This window comes from Lissotriton helveticus, chromosome 11, assembly GCF_964261635.1.
Source record: "Lissotriton helveticus chromosome 11, aLisHel1.1, whole genome shotgun sequence".
In the NCBI taxonomy this organism is placed as follows: domain Eukaryota; kingdom Metazoa; phylum Chordata; class Amphibia; order Caudata; family Salamandridae; genus Lissotriton; species Lissotriton helveticus.
Genome location: NC_136072.1, coordinates 753,803,184 through 753,823,263, shown reverse-complemented (window position 1 = coordinate 753,823,263; position 20,080 = coordinate 753,803,184).

The window sequence follows — 20,080 nt, the reverse complement described above, 5'->3', positions numbered from 1 at the left end:
ACAGAACCTGGTGGTAGGCAGTCGAGTCACCCCATCCTGAATTCCCCTGGGTGTCTACTTTTCAAAAATGTATAGGTTTGCTAGGTTTCCCTAGGTGCCGGCAGAGCTAGTGTTCAAAAACAAAAGGTAGTCTCTTTGCCCAAAAAGGGCAGGATTTCACTGCACAATTGAGGTGCTACCACGTTGCGTTTTGCGCTGTTTCCTGACGCAGGCACTAGGCAGACCAGGGCAAGTGAGTTACCATTTTTTGGGGAGACCCGGGGGAACGCTGGGTGGGTGGAAATTTGTTGATCCACACAGATTCCAGAACTTTCCACCACAGAAATGTGAGGAAAATGCATTCATTTTGTCAATTTCTTAGCCTTGCAAGGAATTCTGGGTAACAGAACCTGGTGGTAGGCAGTCGAGTCACCCCATCCTGAATTTCCCTGGGTGTCTACTTTTCAAAAATGTATAGGTTTGCTAGGTTTCCCTAGGTGCCGGCAGAGCTAAGGTGAAAAAACTACAGCTAGGCACTTTGCCATAAAAGGGTCAATATGTAACTGCAATATTGAGGTGTGACCACGTTGCATTTTGCGCCGTTTCCTGTCGCAGGCACAAGGCCAACCCACACAAGTCAGGTACCGTTTTTATCGGGAGACTTAGGGTAATTCAGATTTGTAAATCAACTGTTATTACCAATTGAGTTTTCATGTGTTTCTCCCTTCCCAATGAAAGACATTGTGTAAAAAAAAATCTTTTAAAAAAATTACCAATAATTCTCATGCTAGTATGAGTATTCCCAATTTTGAAAAGGTGCAATTATATACTGTTTCTAAACTCTATAATTTGTACCCAATTCAGAACTACATAGGTGTCTTTCATACAGATTTTTCCATGTATAAATTTTCCAAGACAAAGTGCACTATACCCAGTAAATAAAAAAATACCATTGCAAGTTGCTGCTCTGTTTTTGGATCAGGGTTCGTCAGGTTCTTAGTGAAACTATAAGTCCTATATATACCCACAACCAGGAATGTCTAACGGATGTAACTGTGTATTGCTTTCCAAGAGCTGTCAAAATTACAAAAAGTTATAGGTGAAAACGTTGAGACAAAAGGCTGTTTTTTCAACAAATGTTTAATTATTCCAATATTTAACTGTTAGTTTCTATAAAGAAACCTTCATGGATTTAGACAAATGACCCCTTTCTGAATTCAGAATTTTGTCTACTGTTCGAACATGTATAGATTTCCAGGATCCATTATTGCTTTCAAACTCATTTCTACCATTAACTGGAAGGAGGTGGAAAGCTCTAAAAATAGCAAAAATAGGCTATGTCCCAGAAAAATGCCAACACAGTGTAAAAAATGTTGTTTCTCTGACAAAAGACTGTCATTCCCTAAAAGCTGAGAATATGGAGATTTCAGACCCACAAACCCTTTTTTGATAACATTGTCAGGGAAAAACCTAGAGGCTTTCATTTGCAGGCCGTTTTTCCCATTTTTCTGAAAAAAACCAAAATTTCACTATATTTTGGTTAATTTCTGGGACCCCTCCAAGGGAATCCACAAACCCTGGGCACCTTTAGAATCCACATGATGTTGGAAGAAAAGGACGCCAATTTGGCATGGATACCTTATGTGGTCAAAAAGTTACAGGGGCCTAAGCGTGCACTACCCCAAATCACCAAAAAAAGGCTTAGCACAGGAGGGGAAAAGGCCTAGCAGCAAAGGGGTTAAACATTGCCTCTAAGTTAAGCCTGATTGCTTTTTGTGCCTAGCTACCCATGGGTAAGCACTGGTTAATTTAGAGACTATTTGTGGTTCACCCTGCCAGGTATTGAGGCTGTTGCTTCACCAAAGATCACATCACAGTCAACCAACCACCCCATTTCCCACTAGAGTTGTTTTGGTGGTTGAGTTTGAGTGCAAGATGCTAACTATAGAATTTTATTTTGGGGCTGGAGTGAGAGTTTTGGAATACTATGCATTGGATGTTTCTGGGGAATTCTATGATCATATATTTGGATATTGTGCGGCATTATGGCATGCTGCCTCTAAAGGTGCACATCCATGGCAGCGGTACCAGTGTCCTATGAGTATGTCACCAGTTATGTGATCTGTCTTCAATGTTTAAATAGTTTTTTTTATGTTTTACACAGAATGGACAAAACTCAGGAAAGAAGAAGAGAGAATCTGCTTAGGTGTCAGATGTACACTGTGGAGTATTTTGCTGACAGTAGGCCAGTGAGTGTATGCTCAACAGACAAACAGAGGTGTAAATTGTCTTCTTCTTCTGTTCCTGGCACAGGCCATTAGACTGGCTGTCCGATATCTCGCACAATGCTTTGCAGCAGCCAGAAAGCAGAAGCTTATAATATTTGGCTACTAAATCAGAAATGTAATTTCTTTTGATAAGAGGGTTTTTGTGCAGGACACAAATACAAAAATTCTGGGGCCAGACTTTTGAAGGGGTTTCATCAATCTGGTTTGCACCTGAAAGCTATTCTCAGTATGGATGTCACATTGTTGATGGGTCCCAATGTTTCTACTGTATTGAGGGGGCTAATCTAGATGTTGCTGTGGACACCTGTGGCTGATTCCAACTGTAACATTTTTGCTCCAGAAATGGCTTTCTTATGTTGTAATATCACCAGGATAGGTCCTTACATTTCTTCAGTTCCCCTTATGAGTCATTCTTGATTATTTTATCTCCTTTCAGTTGGTGGTTTTGACATTGTCACCATTGCCAAATCCACACGCTTTTGCAAGAGGGGTTACCTGGGTTTTTGGCCCCGTGCTAGACGGCCATCTAGGGAAACCTACCAAACCCACACATTTCTGAAAAGTAGACACCCGGGGACTTGCAAGGAGGTATGGCTTGCGTGGATCCTCCAACGTTCCTTTACCCAGAATCCCTTGCAAATCTCGATTATAGCTCAAAATAATCTGATTTTTCACACATTCTTGTGTGGGAAAGCGTGGCTACTGGGCTCACACAAATTTCCTCCCACCCAGCATTCCCCAAGGTCTCCCGATAAAAATGGTACCTCACTTGCGTGGGTAGGCATAGTGGCTGCAACAGGAAAAGGCCCAATTCGTACAGTGGAGACTTAAAAATTACCTTTAGTAAAACTATCTTATTTTTTGAGGGGGTCACCTGAGCTTTTGGCCCGGGGCTTGGCGGGCATCTTTGGAAACTACCAAACCCAAACAGTTCTGAAAACTAGACACCTGGGGGAGTCCAGGGAGGTATGGCATGCGTGGGTCCCCCAATGTTTTCCTACCCAGAAATCCCTGCAAACCTTAAATTTAGGTTAAAAAACCCACTTTTCCATACATTTTTGGGTGGGATCTCCCTGCCGGCACAAATGTCCTACCCCCCAGCATTCCCCTTGTTGTCCCGAGTAAAATGATACCTCACTTGTGTGGGTGGGCCAAAGGCCTGTGACTAAGGTGGGGTGCTTAATTTGTCAAACTTAAATACTACATTTTTTAAAAATTAATTTTTAGCCTGTTCTGCTTTGGGGCACCCACACAAGTGAGGTATCATTTTACTCGGGAGAACAAGGGGAACGCTGGGTGGTAGGACATTTTTGCCGGCACGGAGATCCCACGCAATAAAGTTTGGAAAAGTCATATTTTTAACTAATTTTAAGGTTTGCAAGGAATTCTGGGTAGGAAAACATTGGGGGACCACGCATGCCATACCTCCATGGACTCCCCCGGGTGTCTAGTTTTCAGAACTGTTTGAGGTTGGTAGTTTCCAAAGATGCCCGCCGAGCCCCGGGCCATAAACTCAGGTGCCCCCCTCAAAAAAATCAAGGTAGTTTTGCTATAGGTTATTTTAAATTCTCCACCGTACGATTTGGACCTTTTCCTGTTGCAGCCTCTATGCCTACCCACGCAAGTGAGGTACCATTTTTTTCAGGAGACCTGGGGGAACGCTGGGTGGGTAGAAATTTGTTGATCCACGCAGATTCTGGAACTTTCCAACACAGAAACGTGAGGAAAATGCTTTTTTTTCACAATTGTTTTAGCTTTGCAAGGGATTCTGGGTAACAGAACCTGGTGGTAGGCAGTCGAGTCACCCCATCCTGAATTTCCCTGGGTGTCTAGTTTTCAAAAATGTATAGGTTTGCTAGGTTTCCCTAAGAGCCGGCAGAGCTAGGGTTCGAAAACAAAAGGTAGTCTCTTTGCCCAAAAAGGGCAGAATTTCACTGGGAAATTGAGGTGCGACCACATTGCGTTTTGCGCTGTTTCCTGTCGCAGGCACTAGGCAGACCCAGGAAAGTGAGGCACCTTTTTTTTCGAGAGACCCGGGGGAACGATGGGTGGGTGGAAATTTGTTGATCCACGCAGATTCCAGAACTTCCCACCACAGAAATGTGAGGAAAAAGCGTTTTTTTTTGTCAATTTCTTAGATTTGCAAGGGATTCTGGGTAACATAACCTGGTGGTAGGCAGTCGAGTCACCCCATCCTAAATTCCCCTGGGTGTCTAGTTTTCAAAAATGTATAGGTTTGCTAAGTTTCCCTAGGTGCCGGCGGAGCTAGGGTCAAAAAACAAAAGGTAGTCTCTTTCCCCAAAAAGGGCACGATTTCACTGCGAAATTCAGGTGCAACCACGTTGCGTTTTGCGCTGTTTCCTGACGCAGGCACTAGGCAGACCCAGGCAAGTGAGGTACCATTTGTTTTGGGAAACCCGGGGGAACGCTGGGTTGGTGGAAAATTGTTGATCCACGCAGAGTACAGAACTTTCCACCACAGAAATGTGAGGAAAATGCGTTTTTGTGTCAATTTCTTTAATTTGCAAGGGATTCTGGGTAACCGAACCTGCTGGTAGGTAGTCGAGTAACCCCATCCTGAATTCCTCTAGGTGTCTACTTTTCAAAAATGTATAGGTTTGCTAGGTTTCTCTAGGTGCCGGCAGAGCTAGGGTTCAAAAACAAAAGGTAGTCTCTTTGCCCAAAAAGGTCACGATTTCACTGGGAAATTGAGGTGCGACCACGTTGCGTTTTGCGCTGTTTCCTGTCGCAGGCACTAGGCAGACCCAGGCAAGTGAGGTACCATTTTTTTCCGGAGACCCGGGGAAACGCTGGGTGGGTGGAAATTTGTTGATCCATGCAGATTCCAGAACTTTCCACAACAAAAATGTGAGGAAAATGCGTTTTTTTTGTCAATTTCTTAGATTTGCAAGGGATTCTGGGTAACAAAACCTGGTGGTAGGCAGTCGAGTCACCCCATCCTGAAGTCCCCTGGGTGTCTAGTTTTTAAAAATGTATAGGTTTGCCAGGTTTCCCTAGGTGCCGGCAGAGCTAGGGTTCAAAAACAAAAGGTAGTCTCTTTGTCCAAAAAGGGCAGGATTTCACTGGGAAATTGAGGTGCGACCACGTTGAGGTTTGCGCTGTTTCCTGTCGCAGGCACTAGGCAGACCCAGGCAAGTGATGTACCATTTTTTTGGGAGACCCGGGGGAAAGCTGGGTGGGTGGAAATTTGTTGATCCACGCAGATTCCAGAACTTTCCACCACAGAAATGTGAGGAAAATGTGTTTTTTGTCAATTTCTTAGCTTTGCAAGGGATTCTGGGTAACAGAACCTGGTGGTAGGCAGTCGAGTCACCCCATCCTGAATTTCCCTGGGTGTCTACTTTTCAAAAATGTATAGGTTTGCTAGGTTTCCCCAGGTGCCGGCAGAGCTAGGGTTCAAAAACAAAAGGTAGTCTCTTTGCCCAAAAAGTGCAGGATTTCACTGCGAAATTGAGGTGCAACCACGTTGAGGTTTGCGCTGTTTCCTGTCGCAGGCACTAGGCAGACCCAGGCAAGTGAGTTACCATTTTTTGTGGGAGACTCGGGGGAATGCTGGGTGGGTGGAAATTTGTTGATCCACGCAGATTCCAGAACTTTCCACCACAGAAATGTGAGGAAAATGCATTTTTTTCAATTTCTTAGATTTTTAAGGGATTCTGGGTAACAGAACCTGGTGGTAGGCAGTCGTGTCACCCCATCCTGAATTCGCCTGGGTGTCTACTTTTCAAAAATGTATAGGTTTGCAAGGTATCCCTAGGTGCCGGCAGAGCTAGGGTTCAAAAACAAAAGGTAGTCTCTTTGCCCAAAAAGGGCAGGATTTCATTGCGAAATTGCGGTGCGACCACTTTGCGTTTTGCGCTGTTTCCTGTCGCAGGCACTAGGCAGACCCCGGCAAGTGAGGTACCTTTTTTTTGGGAGACCCGGGGGAACGCTGGGTGGGTGGAAATTTGTTGATCCACGCAGATTCCAGAACTTTCCACCACAGAAATGTGAGGAAAATGCATTTTTTTTGTCAATTTCTTAGCTTTGGAAGGGATTCTGGGTAACAGAACCTGGTGGTAGGCAGTCGAGTCACCCCATCCTGAATTCCCCTGGGTGTCTACTTTTCAAAAATGTATAGGTTTGCTAGGTTTCCCTAGGTGCCGGCAGAGCTAGGGTTCAAAAACAAAAGGTAGTCTCTTTGTCCAAAAAGGGCACGATTTCACTGGGAAATTGAGGTGTGACCACGTTGCGTTTTGCGCTGTTTCCTGACGCAGGCACTAGGCAGACCAGGGCAAGTGAGGTACCATTTTTTTTGGGAGACCCAGGGGAACGCTGGGTGGGTGGAAATTTGCTGATCCACACAGATTCCAGAACTTTCCACCACAGAAATGTGAGGAAAATGCATTCATTTTGTCAATTTCTTAGCCTTGCAAGGGATTCTGGGTAACAGAACCTGGTGGTAGGCAGTCGAGTCACCCCATCCTGAATTTCCCTGGGTGTCTACTTTTCAAAAATGTATAGGTTTGCTAGGTTTCCCTAGGTGCCGGCAGAGCTAAGGTGCAAAAACTACAGCTAGGCACTTTGCCATTAAGGGTTAATTTGTAACTGCAAAATTGAGGTGTGACCACGTTGCATTTTGCGCCGTTTCCTGTCGCAGGCACAAGGCCAACCCACACAAGTCAGGTAGCGTTTTTATCGGGAGACTTAGGGTAATTCAGATTTGTAAATCAACTGTTATTACCAATTGAGTTTTCATGCGTTTCTCCCTTCCCAATGAAAGACATTGTGTAAAAAAAAATCTTTTTCAAAAATGACCAATAATTCTCATGCTAGTATGAGTATTCCCAATTTTGAAAATGTGCAATTATATACTGTTTCTAAACTCTATAATTTGTACCCAATTCAGAAATACATAGGTGTCTTTCATACAGATTTTTCCATGTATACATTTTCCAAGACAAAGTGCTCTATACCCAGTAAATAAAAAAATACCATTGCAAGTTGCTGCTCTGTTTTTGGATCTGGGTTCGTCAGGTTCTTGGTGAAACTACAAGTCCTATATATACCCACAACCAGGAAGGTCTAACGGATGTAACGGTGTATTGCTTTCCAAGAGCTGTCAAAATTACAAAAAGTTATAGGTGAAAACGTTGAGACAAAAGGCTGTTTTTTCAACAAATGTTTAATTATTACAATATTTAACTGTTAGTTTCTATAAAGAAACCTTCATGGATTTAGACAAATGACCCCTTTCTGAATTCAGAATTTTGTCTACTTTTCGAAAATGTATAGCTTTCCAGGATCCATTATTGCTTTCAAACTCATTTCTACCATTAACTGGAAGGAGGTGGAAAGCTCTAAAAATAGCAAAAATAGGCTATGTCCCAGAAAAATGCCAACACTGTGTAAAAAATGTTGTTTCTCTGACAAAAGACTGTCATTCCCTAAAAGCTGAGAATATGGAGATTTCAGACCCACAAACCCTTTTTTGATAACATTTTCAGGGAAAAACCCAGAGGCTTTCATTTGCAGGCCGTTTTTCCCATTTTTCTGAAAAAAACAAAAATGTCACTATATTTTGGTTAATTTCTGGGACCCCTCCAAGGGAATCCACAAACCCTGGGCACCTTTAGAATCCACATGATGTTGGAAGAAAAGGACGCTAATTTGGCATGGATACATTATGTGGTCAAAAAGTTACAGGGGCCTAAGCGTGCACTACCCCAAATCACCAAAAAAAGGCTTAGCACAGGAGGGGAAAAGGCCTAGCAGCGAAGGGGTTAAACATTGCCTCTAAGTTAAGCCTGATTGCTTTTTGTGCCTAGCTACCCATGGGTAAGCACTAGTTAATTTAGAGACTATTTGTGGTTCACCCTGCCAGGTATTGAGGCTGTTGCTTCACCAAAGATCCCATCACAGTCAACCAACCACCCCATTTCCCACTAGAGTTGTTTTGGTGGTTGAGTTTGAGTGCAAGATGCTAACTATAGAATTTTATTTTGGGGCTGGAGTGAGAGTTTTGGAATACTATGCATTGGATGTTTCTGGGGAATTCTATGATCATATATTTGGATATTGTGCTGCATTATGGCATGCTGCCTCTAAAGGTGCACATCCATGGCAGCGGTACCAGTGTCCTATGAGTATGTCACCAGTTATGTGATCTGTCTTCAATGTTTAAATAGTTTTTTTTATGTTTTACACAGAATGGACAAAACTCAGGAAAGAAGAAGAGAGAATCTCCTTAGGTGTCAGATGTACACTGTGGAGTATTTTGCTGACAGTAGGCCAGTGAGTGTATGCTCAACAGACAAACAGAGGTGTAAATTGTCTTCTTCTTCTGTTCCTGGCACAGGCCATTAGACTGGCTGTCCGATATCTCGCACAATGCTTTGCAGCAGCCAGAAAGCAGAAGCTTATAATATTTGGCTACTAAATCAGAAACGTAATTTCTTTTGATAAGAGGGTTTTTGTGCAGGACACAAATACAAAAATTCTGGGGCCACACTTTTGAAGGGGTTTCATGAATCTGGTTTGCACCTGAAAGCTATTCTCAGTATGGATGTCACATTGTTGATGGGTCCCAATGTTTCTACTGTATTGAGGGGGTTAATCTAGATGTTGCTGTGGACACCTGTGGCTGATTCCAACTGTAACATTTTTGCTCCAGAAATGGCTTTCCTATGCTGTAATATCACCAGGATAGGTCCTTACATTTCTTCAGTTCCCCTTATGATTCATTCTTGATTATTTTATCTCCTTTCAGTTGGTGGTTTTGACATTGTCACCATTGCCAAATCCACACGCTTTTGCAAGAGGGGTTACCTGGGTTTTTGGCCCCGTGCTAGACGGCCATCTAGGGAAACCTACCAAACCCACACATTTCTGAAAAGTAGACACCCGGGGACTTGCAAGGAGGTATGGCTTGCGTGGATCCTCCAACGTTCCTTTACCCAGAATCCCTTGCAAATCTCGATTATAGCTAAAAAAAAATCAGATTTTTCACACATTCTTGTGTGGGAAAGCGTGGCTACTGGGCTCACACAAATTTCCTCCCACCCAGCGTTCCCCAAGGTCTCCCGATAAAAATGGTACCTCACTTGCGTGGGTAGGCATAGTGGCTGCAACAGGAAAAGGCCCAATTCGTACAGTGGAGACTTAAAAATTACCTTTAGTAAAACTATCTTATTTTTTGAGGGGGTCACCTGAGCTTTTGGCCCGGGGCTTGGCGGGCATCTTTGGAAACTACCAAACCCAAACAGTTCTGAAAACTAGACACCTGGGGGAGTCCAGGGAGGTATGGCATGCGTGGACCCCCCACTGTTTTCCTACCCAGAAATCCCTGCAAACCTTACATTTAGGTTAAAAAACCCACTTTTCCATACATTTTTGGGTGGGATCTCCCTGCCGGCACAAATGTCCTACCACCCAGCATTCCCCTTGTTGTCCCGAGTAAAATGATACCTCACTTGTGTGGGTGGGCCAAAGGCCTGTGACTAAGGTGGGGTGCTTAATTTGTCAAACTTAAATACTACACTTTTTTAAAAATTCATTTTTAGCCTGTTCTGCTTTGGGGCACCCACACAAGTGAGGTATCATTTTACTCGGGAGAACAAGGGGAACGCTGGGTGGTAGGACATTTTTGCCGGCACGGAGATCCCACGCAATAAAGTTTGGAAAAGTGATATTTTTAACTAATTTTAAGGTTTTCAAGGAATTCTGGGTAGGAAAACATTGGGGGACCCACGCATGCCATACCTCCCTGGACTCCCCCGGGTGTCTAGTTTTCAGAACTGTTTGGGGTTGGTAGTTTCCAAAGATGCCCGCCGAGCCCCGGGCCATAAACTCAGGTGCCCCCCCAAAAAAATCAAGGTAGTTTTGCTATAGGTTATTTTAAATTCTCCACCGTACGATTTGGACCTTTTCCTGTTGCAGCCTCTATGCCTACCCATGCAAGTGAGGTACCATTTTTTTCCGGAGACCTGGGGAAATGCTGGGTGGGTAGAAATGTGTTGATCCACGCAGATTCTGGAACTTTCCACCACAGAAACGTGAGGAAAATGCATTTTTTTCACAATTGTTTTAGATTTGCAAGGGATTCTGGGTAACAGAACCTGGTGGTAGGCAGTCGAGTCACCCCATCCTAAATTTCCCTGGGTGTCTAGTTTTCAAAAATGTATAGGTTTGCTAGGTTTCTCTAAGAGCCGGCAGAGCTAGGGTTCGAAAACAAAAGGTAGTCTCTTTGCCCAAAAAGGGCAGAATTTCACTGGGAAATTGAGGTGCGACCACATTGCGTTTTGCGCTGTTTCCTGTCGCAGGCACTAGGCAGACCCAGGAAAGTGAGGTACCTTTTTTTCGGGAGACCCGGGGGAACGCTGGGTGGGTGGAAATTTGTTGATCCACGCAGATTCCAGAACTTTCCACCACAGAAATGTGAGGAAAATGCGTTTTTTATGTCAATTTCTTAGATTTGCAAGGGATTCTGGGTAACAGAACCTGGTGGTAGGCAGTCGAGTCACCCCATCCTGAATTCCCCTGGGTGTCTACTTTTCAAAAATGTATAGGTTTGCTAGGTTTCCCTAGGTGCCGGCAGAGTTAGTGTTCAAAAACAAAAGGTAGTCTCTTTGCCCAAAAAGGGCAGGATTTCACTGCGAAATTGAGGTGCGACCACGTTGCGTTTTGCGCTGTTTCCTGACGCAGGCACTAGGCAGACCCAGGCAAGTGAGGTACCATTTTTTTTGGGAGACCCGGGGGAACGCTGGGTGGGTGGAAATTTGTTGATCCACGCAGATTACAGAACTTTCCACCACAGAAATGTGAGGAAAATGCATTTTTTTGTCAATTTCTTAGCTTTGCAAGGGATTCTGGGTAACAGAACTTGGTGGTAGGCAGTCAAGTCACCCCATCCTGAATTCCCCTGTGTGTCTACTTTTCAAAAATGTATAGGTTTGCAAGGTATCCCTAGGTTCCGGCAGAGCTAGGGTTCAAAAACAAAAGGTAGTGTCTTTGCCCAAAAAGGGCAGGATTTCATTGCGAAATTGAGGTGCGACCACGTTGCATTTTGCGCTGTTTCCTGTCGCAGGCACTAGGCAGACCCAGGCAAGTGAGGTACCATTTTTTTGGGGAGACCCCGGGGAACGCTGGGTGCATGGAAATTTGTTGATCCACGCAGATTCCAGAACTTTCTACCACAGAAATGTGAGGAAAATGCATTTTTTTGTCAATTTCTTAGCTTTGCAAGGGATTCTGGGTAACAGAACTTGGTGGTAGGCAGTCAAGTCACCCCATCCTGAATTCCCCTGTGTGTCTACTTTTCAAAAATGTATAGGTTTGCTAGGTTTCCCTAGGTGCCGGCAGAGCTAGGGTTCAAAAACAAAAGGTAGTCTCTTTGTCCAAAAAGGGCACGATTTCACTGGGAAATTGAGGTGCGACCACGTTGCGTTTTGCACTGTTTCCTGTCGCAGGCACTAGGCAGACCCAGGCAAGTGAGGTACCATTTTTTTTTAGAGGCCCGGGGGAAAGCTGGGTGGGTGGAAATTTGTTGATCCACACAGATTCCAGAACTTTCCACTACAGAAATGTGAGGAAAATGCATTTTTTTGTCAATTTCTTAGCTTTGCAAGGGATTCTGGGTAACAGAACCTGGTGGTAGGCAGTCGAGTCACCTCATCCTGAATTCCTCGGGGTGTCTAGTTTTCAAAAATGTATAGGTTTGCTAGGTTTCTCTAGGTGCCGGCGGAGCTAGGGTTCAAAAACAAAAGGTAGTCTCTTTCCCCAAAAAGGGCATGATTTCACTGGGAAATGAGGTGTGACCACGTTGCGTTTTGCGCTGTTTCCTGACGCAGGCACTAGGCAAAACCAGGCAAGTGAGGTACCATTTTTTTCAGGAGACCGGGGGGAACGCTGGGTGGGTGGAAATTTGTTGATCCACGCAGATTCCAGAACTTTCCATCACAGAAATGTGAGGAAAATGCATTTTTTTTGTCAATTTATTAGCTTTGCAAGGGATTCTGGGTAACATAACCTGGTGGTAGGCAGTCGAGTCACCCCATCCTAAATTCCCCTGGGTGTCTACTTTTCAAAAATGTATAGGTTTGCTAGGTTTCCCTAGGTGACGGCAGAGCTAAGGTGCAAAAACTACAGCTAGGCACTTTGCCATAAAAGGATCAATTTGTAACTGCAAAATTGAGGTGTGACCACGTTGCATTTTGCGCCGTTTCCTGTCGCAGGCACAAGGCCGACCCACACAAGTCAGGTACAGTTTTTATCGGGAGACTTAGGGTAATTCAGATTTGTAAATCAACTGTTATTACCTATTGAGTTTTCATGCGGTTCTCCCTTCCCAATGAAAGACATTGTGTAAAAAAAAATCTTTTTCAAAAATGACCAATAATTCGCATGCTAGTATGAGTATTCCCAATTTTGAAAATGTGCAATTATATACTGTTTCTAAACTCTACAACTTGTACCCAATTCAGAAATACATAGGTGTCTTTCATACAGATTTTTCCATGTATACATTTTCCAAGACAAAGTGCTCTATACCCAGTAAATAAAAAAATACCATTGCAAGTTGCTGCTCTGTTTTTGGATCTGGGTTCGTCGGGTTCTTGGTGAGACTACAAGTCCTATATATACCCACAACCAAGAAGGTCTATCAAATGTAACGGTGTATTGCTTTCCAAGAGCTGTCAAAATTACAAAAAGTTATAGTTGAAAACGTTGAGACAAAAGGCTGTTTTTTCAACAAATGTTTAATTATTCCAATATTTAACTGTTAGTTTCAATAAAGAAACCTTCATGGATTTAGACAAATTACCCCTTTCTGAATTTAGAATTGTGTCTACTTTTCGAAAATGTATAGCTTTCCAGGATCCATTATTGCTTTCAAACTCATTTCTACCATTAGCTGGAAGGAGGTGGAAAGCTCTAAAAATAGCAAAAATAGGCTATGTCCCAGAAAAATGCCAAAACTGTGTAAAAAATGTTGTTTCTCTGACAAAAGACTGTCATTCCCTAAAATCTGAGAAAATGGAGATTTCAGCCCCACAAACCCTTTTTTGATAACATTTTCAGGGAAAAACCCAGAGGCTTTCATTTGCAGCCCGTTTTTCCCATTTTTCTGAAAAAAACAAAAATGTCACTATATTTTGGTTAATTTCTGGGACCCCTCCAAGGGAATCCACAAACCCTGGGCACCTTTAGAATCCACATGATGTTGGAAGAATAGGACGCTAATTTGGCATGGATACCTTATGTGGTCAAAAAGTTACAGGGGCCTAAGCGCGCACTACCCCAAATCGCCAAAAAAAGGCTTAGCACAGGAGGGGAAAAGGCCTTGCAGCGAAGGGGTTAAATATTGCCTCTAAGTTAAGCCTGATTGCTTTTTGTGCCTAGCTACCCATGGATAAGCACTGGTTAATTTAGAGACTATTTGTGGTTCACCCTGCCAGGTATTGAGGCTGTTGCTTCACCAAAGATCACATCACAGTCAACCAACCACCCCATGTGCCTCTAGAGTTGTTTTGGTGGTTGAGTTTGAGTGCAAGATGCTAACTATAGAATTTTATTTTGGGCCTGGAGTGAGAGTTTTGGAATACTAGGCATTGGATGTTTCTGGGGAATTCTATGATCATATATTTGGATATTGTGCTGCATTATGGCATGCTGCCTCTAAAGGTGCACATCCATGGCAGAGGTACCAGTGTCCTATGAGTATGTCACCAGTTATGTGATCTGTCTTCAATGTTTAAATAGTTTTTTTATATTTTACACAGAATGGACAAAACTCAGGAAAGAAGAAGAGAGAATCTCCTTAGGTGTCAGATGTACACTGTGGAGTATTTTGCTGACAGTAGGCCAGTGAGTGTATGCTCAACAGACAAACAGAGGTGTAAATTGTCTTCTTCTTCTTCTGTTCCTGGCACAGGCCATTAGACAGGCTGTCCGATATTTCGCACAATGCTTTGCAGCAGCCAGAAAGCAGAAGCTTATAATATTTGGCTACTAAATCAGAAATGTAATTTCTTTTGATAAGAGGGTTTTTGTGCAGGACACAAATACAAAAATTCTGGGGCCAGACTTTTGAAGGGGTTTCATGAATCTGGTTTGCACCTGAAAGCTATTCTCAGTATGGATGTCACATTGTTGATGGGTCCCAATGTTTCTACTGTATTGAGGGGGCTAATCTAGATGTTGCTGTGGACACCTGTGGCTGATTCCAACTGTAACATGTTTGCTCCTGAAATGGCTTTCTTATGTTGTAATTTTACCAGGATAGGTCCTTACATTTCTTCAGTTCCCCTTATGAGTCATTCTTGATTATTTTATCTCCTTTCAGGGTGTATTAACGAAGGTAACCTGCATGTTTAAGTAACTTACATGTGTAATTTATGCTTACACTTTTGAGTAACTGTACACTCCAATTGTGTAAATAGCCAAAAATAGTAAAGTTACGGAATGTTGTATGAGTAAATTACATATATAAGTTGATCAAAAGTGTAAGTTACCTTTGTGAATCAGGCCAACAGTCTCCCAGATCACAGCACAGCCCATGGAAATGTTAAGCTTTCTCCTACCTTGACTCCTGGCCACCATGCATGGGGCATATTATCAAAAAACGGTGTTAAAATTATCGCCACTTTAGCGGCAGGAAACTGCCACTAAAGCGGCGATAATGGGCTTGATAATATGCCCTTGTGAATTCCCATAGAAGGAATTCTCAAGGGCATATTTACAAGCCCATTATTGCCGCTTTAGCGGCAGTTTCCTGCTGCTAAAGCGGCGATAATTGCAACGCCCTTCTTGATAATATGCCCCCACATTCTTTCAACGTTCCTGAATTTTGGGATCCAGCCAAGGCCGGACTGGCTACACCAGGCTTCTGACTTTTCCCAGGGAGCCAGGAAGGGTAGTTGGCCAGTTTTGTTCATTTGGGAGCGGTTTTGTAGCAGTGCAACAGTTTTAAAAGCACTGCAAAGACAACAATACGACAACAACAATACAAGTCTCTAGACAACTCTGGTGATTAAAGTACCTGCTGGGGAGAGATGGGAGTTTTTTCTAGTGGCAGTTCTGACTCATCTAAGGTAGCGCAGAGGGTAAATATGCCTGCTGCAAAGAATGTGTACCATGCATATAACAGAACAATATTTTATGTGCATAGCTAGATTCTTTGGTTACTGTGCAGTTCATAAATAACAATCGTAATCTGTCGCAGTGAGCTTTGAACTGTCATCAAAGAGTTGCATGCAAGCTATATGATACTGGTTAGAAAGTTGTTTTTCCTAATCTTTCATTATCTTGATGTAACACAATAGGTTTGAGTAGAAATAAATTCCTATTATTTATTAAAGATATACCTAACCACACTGTTTGTTCTGAATCCAGAGTTTGTGCTTCTCCAGACCAAGCACTATTAAAAAATGTCTACCAGTACAGATAGTATTTGAATCCAACACCTTGTAATCCTCTTTGTTTTATGCAACATTTTCTATACACTGATTTAAACACTTATGATTCATTGTCTCTGTATGCATGTGTAATGTAAAGTTTTCCAACAAGCTACACAGTTATGAGAGGTACTAAAAAACAAATAAAATAAATTTGAGAGAGGAGCTATGCAGCGATGATAGGCACTAATGGAGGGTGATAGTGAGGGAATCATTGAAGAGCTCTAACAAAGGGCCCGCTTCATAAAGGTAAACTTAGAGGTTTGGTCTAAACTTAGACCAAATGTTGAAGTTTACGACTTTGGGAGTTCACAAAGTACATTTACAAGTACTATCTTTATATCTGCACTCAAGCCGGATCTACGCCCCAAGTGAGGACATAAAAATAATACTCGTAAATGCCCTTTGTGAATTCCCAAAATCGTAAACGTAGATGATTGGTCTAAGTTTTGACCAAACCTCTAAGTTTACCTTTGTGAATTGGGCCTAAAGATTGCTATGTCCTGGAGCACAGCAAGTTCATAATTTACTATGCTTAAAAGCTAATGGAGTTGAATACATAATGCCAAATGTGTTGTTGAATGCACCATTTGTCCTCAAATTTTCTTGAGGGGAGAATACCCACTCCAAAACCCCCATTTGTAGTGGTCAAGCTTGCTCCCTGCACTCGCATTGAACCGTATTGGTGGGGGGCGATCTGACAAAATTTGACAGGGCTGCTTTGGGTTCCTAGTACGGCCCCAGATCCAGCTCCTATCCACTGAATAGAAATAAAGGGGCGCATTTACAAGCCCTTTTCTCCGCTGGTGCATCCATTTTTCCCATTTTAAAAGTGACGCACCGGTGGTGCAAGGGGATTGTAAATAAGCCCCAAAGTATTCTAAATCTTTGACGCTAGTGTGAACTCCATATATCGAACTGCAAGCACCACAGCAACCATCCTCTCGGCTACCTGATAGCTATCCCGCTGCGCTGAAGGGTTTCTACAGTCCCTGTGTTGTCAAAGGTTGCGCGAGCCGCTCAGACCCAACAGCAGCCAAGATAGCCAGGCAGATGGTGTCAGGAAAGCTAATTGACCCACAGGGGAAGCTGCAGAAGTGGTCAAATTCCCCAGCCCAGTTGAATGAAGCCTTTGATTGTAAGAGTAAGTCTGAAGTCACATCATTTGGGGGGTCCTGGTTTTGTGACTCACATCACCTTTAAAGTTCTTGCAATGCATCGTGGGATTTGCACTCAGAGGATTCTGCAGTGCTAATTGGCCACACTTTCCGGATCTGGCGCGCACCGCAGAGAAGGCAGAGGATGGTTCTTTGCAACATCGGACACAGAAACAGAACCATCCACTTTTACCTGCCCAGCAACCCCTCCGACAGATAGGAATATCAAAACAATGGTACCCTGTGCAGATAAACGTTTCCTTAACATGCTTGGTCCAAGTAGACGAATAGTGGTCCGGGGTGGCAACACAGTAGTTTCACAATGTAAATAGCACTTTATGCTGGTAGATGATTACCATATAAAACTCATTTATGAGGGGGGAAAAGCATCATTTAAATTTGCTCAAGGTCACACGGGAGATTAGTTGGGATCAGGGCATAACAACTATATCAGTTAAAGCCTGTCTGTATGTGGAAAGCCTTGGAACAAAGAACTGCATTTCCAATATACTCCAATCAGAGATATGTGATGCCTGTTGACTGTCCATTGTTGTGTTTTTCGAAATATGACAAGTTTCTCGCCTTGGTTCACTTGCAGATTCGCTGGCTTGATATTGTTCAGGGATTCAGGGCACTCTTTTAATGTGAGGTCGAGATTGATCAACAGTGTTTATATAAGCTCGGTGTGCCATTCATCTGCTTATAGGACTGTTGATTTTGGTGGTTGATCTGCTGCAGGTTGGCCACTAACCTCGGGTTACTGATCTTACAGGCTCAGACTTCCTATAGCAGACGGAGCAATAGAGAACAACAGGCTCAGAGAGTGCAGGGACCCATACAGAACAACAGGTGAAAACCTCCTTCCATGCAGGGGTACTACATAACTACAGACTCACTCCTGCTATAGTATATGGACTCTTACAGAACAAAAGGCTGAGACCTTCTATAATACAGGGACCGACACAGAACAACATCCTTAGACATCCGACAGTACAAGGACCAATAACGATCAACACACTCAAACTTCCTACGGTATAGGGACCAATGCAGAACATGCGCAGACCTCTTACGGTACAGGGATCGACTCAGAACAGGTTCAAACATCCTACAGTGCAAGGACCAATACAGAGCAACAGACTCAAACAACCTACGATATAGGTATCAGCTCAGAACAACAGTCTCAAGCTTCCTACACTATAGGGACCAATACAGAAAAACAGGCTCAATCCTCCTACAGTACAGTGACCTATACAGAACAACAAGCTCAAACCTTCTACAGTATCGGGGCACATTCAGAACAACAGGCTCAAACCTCATATAGTACAAGGAGCACTAAAGAACAACATACTTAAACTTTCTACAGTATAGGGACCAACACAGAAGAGGTGCAGACTCTTACAGTTCGTTCAGGTAACAACTCAGAACAGGCTCAAACATCCTACAGTACAGGGACCAATACAGAACAACAGTCTCAAGCCTCCTACACTGGAGGGACCAATACAGTAAAACAGGCTCAATCCTCCTAGAGTATAGTGACCAAGACAGAACAACAGGCTTAAACCTCCTACAGTATAGGGGCCCATTCAGAACAACAGGCTGGAACCCCCTATATAGTACAGGGAGCAATACAGAACAACAAGCTCAAACCTTCTACTGTATAGGGACCAATACAGAACAATACGATGAGCTCTCCTATTGTACAGGGACCACTACAAAAGAAAAGGCTCAGATGTCCTACAGTTGATGGTTAAAAGCCTGGTTATTCATCCAAGCATAAAACTAAACTTTGCCCACAGCACTCTTACTTTACAGGCCTCATCCCAGCACCATGAAACCGACAGTTGCACGTGTGTTCTACAAATAACTCTAACACAACTTAACTTAACAGGGACCATTATAGAATAGCATGCTCAGACCTGCGACAATAAAGGGACCAATAAAGAACAACATGCTCAAACCTGCTACAGTATAGGGACATAATACAGAACAGGCTCAGACCTATCACAGTACAAGAACTAATACAGAATATCATACTCAAACTTATTATAGTATAGGGACCCATACAGAGCAATAGGCTGAAACCTCCTATAGAACCTGGAGCAATACAGAACAACAAGCTCAAACCACCTACTGTATAAGAACCAATACAGAACAATAGACTGAGACCTCCAATAGTACAGGGACCAGAACAGCAGGTTCAGGTACAGTTTAGGGACCAATACAGAACAACATGCTGAGACCCCCTACAGTACTGAGCCCAATAAAGTACAACAGGCTCAAACCTCCTACAGTACAGGGACCTACACAGAACAACAGGTTCAGACTGCGTTCAGGACGGGGCCCAATACAGAACAAACTGACAAATCACTAGCTGTAAATGTGTTGGTTCAGTTGTAACATGATGGTTAGTATGGTATTAAATAAACTAAAAGCTAGAGACTGTAGCATTTAATGAACTGGAAGCTACAGGCTAAATCACCCTTCTTAGAAGGACAATATAGATTCCTTGGGAGTCCTACACAGGTATTTCTCTGGAGGGATTTACGAAGGCATGCATTCAGAGTCCTGCACACCATTGCACTGACACAACCTCTGGAGTGAATGGAAAATTATGTTTCTTTTAATCACTTCAACTTTCTTTACAGTATTCATCTCCTTGGGATGGTGGGGTCCTGTTTCCATGCCCCTCCAGTCTTTGGCCTCGCTAACCTGAAGCCAGCAATGTTATTTCACAGCTACATTGTATTACTTCTGCATTTGGTCCTAAAGCAGAAATAGTGTTTTTACTTTTCGCTGTTTCTTTGCAGAGGGCTCTCATAAGATGTTCTCACTTTCTTTCTTTCCATTCCATCTCTTCATTTTCAATTGTTAGCCGGGCTCACAGAAAGGTCAGTAGGGGTGGGAGATTGTTAGCAACAAGTCAGGCCGTAGGGCTACTGTGTCGATACTATGACTGTGCACAATTAAAATCCAACAGCCGGAGTTGTGCAAAGATAATAACTCTTCAATTTTATGAAGTTCTTAAGCTTATTAACTTTGTCTGCAGATTACATTTCATGCTAAACAAGTTTTTTGCAGGAGATTCTTTATGCAAATCCTTTATTTTCAGAGCGATTCCGCTTGTAGAACGTAGGCTTTGTTTTCTGCAAGAACACACTTTCTGTGAAGTCTGTCATGAACTTATTCTTTAAAACAAACTCCC